This window comes from Gobio gobio (assembly GCF_949357685.1).
Source record: "Gobio gobio genome assembly, chromosome: 9".
Taxonomy (NCBI): domain Eukaryota; kingdom Metazoa; phylum Chordata; class Actinopteri; order Cypriniformes; family Gobionidae; genus Gobio; species Gobio gobio.
Window position 1 is genome coordinate 33463779 of NC_137115.1, and position 2699 is coordinate 33466477.

The following is a 2699-nucleotide window of genomic DNA, read 5'->3' on the forward strand; positions in this document are numbered from 1 at the left end:
ATTTATAATGGTGCACATATGGGGTCTCTGAACTGTGGTGGGAATAACTAGTAAAACTTTAACTTTCTCCAGTTCACTTTCTCTCTGAAGCTGTCTGTGTGTGTCAGTGTGTACATGTTTGAGTGCTCAGAACTGGGATATAATTCGGCCCAAATACAGCAGACTGTTTCAGAAAAGACATACTGTACCATTACAGTGACTAAGGGCATTTGGTTTAATAGTAATTTAAAGAATTTATATTTTACATTTTCTACATTATTATTCACATATTTTTAGCATTTTATTGAATTGTTTTGTTTTATTATGATTTTGTTACATTTCACTGTTATGGCTTTACATTTATTTTTACAGTAGGATTTAGTTTTTATTTAATTTTTTTTTTTTTTAAATCAATCAACACAATAAATCTAAGTAAAATGTGTTTAGAATATTTTACTTTGATTGCAGCTGGTTTTCATTTGTATTATATTTGGAGTTTCTTATTTGTAGATCATCTCTACACTGCAGTGTTGTTTGTGTCACCAGAACGTTCAGAGACTTTGTGTGTTTGTGTGTTGTGTATGATTTGAGGACACAAATGTGCATAATGACGTGTATTAGAATGTAAATATGGTTTATGTGGACACTTCATGTGAATGTCCTTATAAAACAGGGAAACCCAACGTGTGTGTGTGTGTGTGTTATGTGTGTATATATGATTTGAGGAAACAAATGTGTATAATGACGTGCATTACAATGTAAATATGGTTTATGTGGACACTTCATGTGAATGTCCTTATAAAACAGGGAAACCGTGTGTGTGTGTGTGTGTGTGTGTGTGTGTGTGTGTGTGTGTGTGTGTGTGTGTGTTACACCCCTGATGTTTATTGGCTGATAGTTTGTGGGTGAGTCTGTGATGTGTCTAGTACTAGGTCACATGTAACGAGTACACAGTCTAAAGTTAAAACCAAGCAGATAAACTGCAATACACACTCATTCTGACATCTAAATCATTTCTTTCTCCACTATGTCTTTGGAATTTTTTGTTTTTGTTTTTTTTTGACACATTTGGCCACATTAAATATGGCTCCTAATTAAATTCTATTATTAAATGGCCTAGTTAACCCCAGCTGGTAGATATTATAACACTATCTGGCTCTAAAAAGCATCTGTTTCTATTGAAGTCCATTCAAAATATTAAAATTTTAAATACATTTTATAATATAGTAGGTATCATTTAATTATAACATCCATTGTAATGTATTTCCTTATGTATTTTTCACAGTTTCTGTAAGTTTGTGCTAACTTTGTGTAATGTTTCAGGTCTGCAGCCAGCAGATGGCAGTCTAACCTTAAACTCTCATGAATGGATGTCTTGCCATCAGAATAAAGGTACCTACTTAACCATATTTTGGGGACAAATTTGTACCCAGAAGCAGTGTTGGGGAAAGTGACTTTTAAAAGTAATACAGTATAATATTGTTTAGTCCCTAAAAAGTAAATAATTGCTTTACTTTTTATGGAAAGTAATGTGCTATGTTACTTTTGTATTTCTTTTTCTCATCTGGGCTGGGCTTGTTTGTTTTTTAATAACAACCAAGAAAGTTATATTCTTGGCAAATATGAATGTCCTTAAATACTAAAAATTTAATTAATAAGTCTCAGGCTGAAGGAAATGCAAATTCACACCTGTACAATTGAGGACGCAGCTCAAACAAACCTTTCAGCTGTGCTGCCATTCTGAAATGCATGAAACACGCATGCTATGTTTATCTAAAGTAATTTTTGATTTTTAGTATTGTTGAATTGGGTCATCGAATGTCAGCAGCAAAGACATTGCAAAGTGAATTAAGTGAGATTAAATGCATAAAGTAAATTATCAGGAATTTTTATTTTGAAGTGAACTAATCCTTTAATGGTAAAATAGTTTTTTTTATCAATTTTGAGGAATTCTGAATCTGTATTAGTGCAAGTAAGATGAGTACATTTATGCTCACATTTAGTCTAGAACTACAGCAATCATCATGTTCACACAGCGCACATGATGCCTCTCTCACCTTTACTCACGATTGATTTCTCTCAACATGGGGACAGGAGAGCTGTCAGTCAATAAATGGGAAAACAAAGTGACTTGTGTTACTTATTTGACAACTCTTGTAAACTCAAAAAAGAGTCTTTTGTAAATGTAAAAGTAATGCATTACTTTAATAGTTACTTGAAAAAGTAGTTTGATTACTTAACTGCCGTTACTTATAATGCGTTCCCCCAACACTACCCAGAAGTGAGCTAAACCTGACAAAAACATCCTTTTGGTGATCCTTTATCCTCATATGTAAAAACTTAGGTTAGAGTAATTTTCACTAGCTGCATATAAAAACAATAGAAGTTTATGTCCCTATTTAGAAAGCTGTATGTGTGTTAATGCAAGGAGAATGTTGTAAAGAAAGGGTCTCTATTTAAGTAAGAGATGTGTATATATATATATATTATAAGAACCGCATCCAGTAAGTAAAATGCAGTATATGTCAAATTATATATTTTGACATTAACATGCTTATTATACACTTATTAACATGCTTATTACTGCTTATTACTAGGATATTGGCTGTTTATTAGTACTTTATAAAGCGCATATTATTGCATGATCATATTCTACATCCCTTAATCCTCCCCAATACCTAAACTTAACAACCTTGCTAACTATTAATAAGGCAGTAATT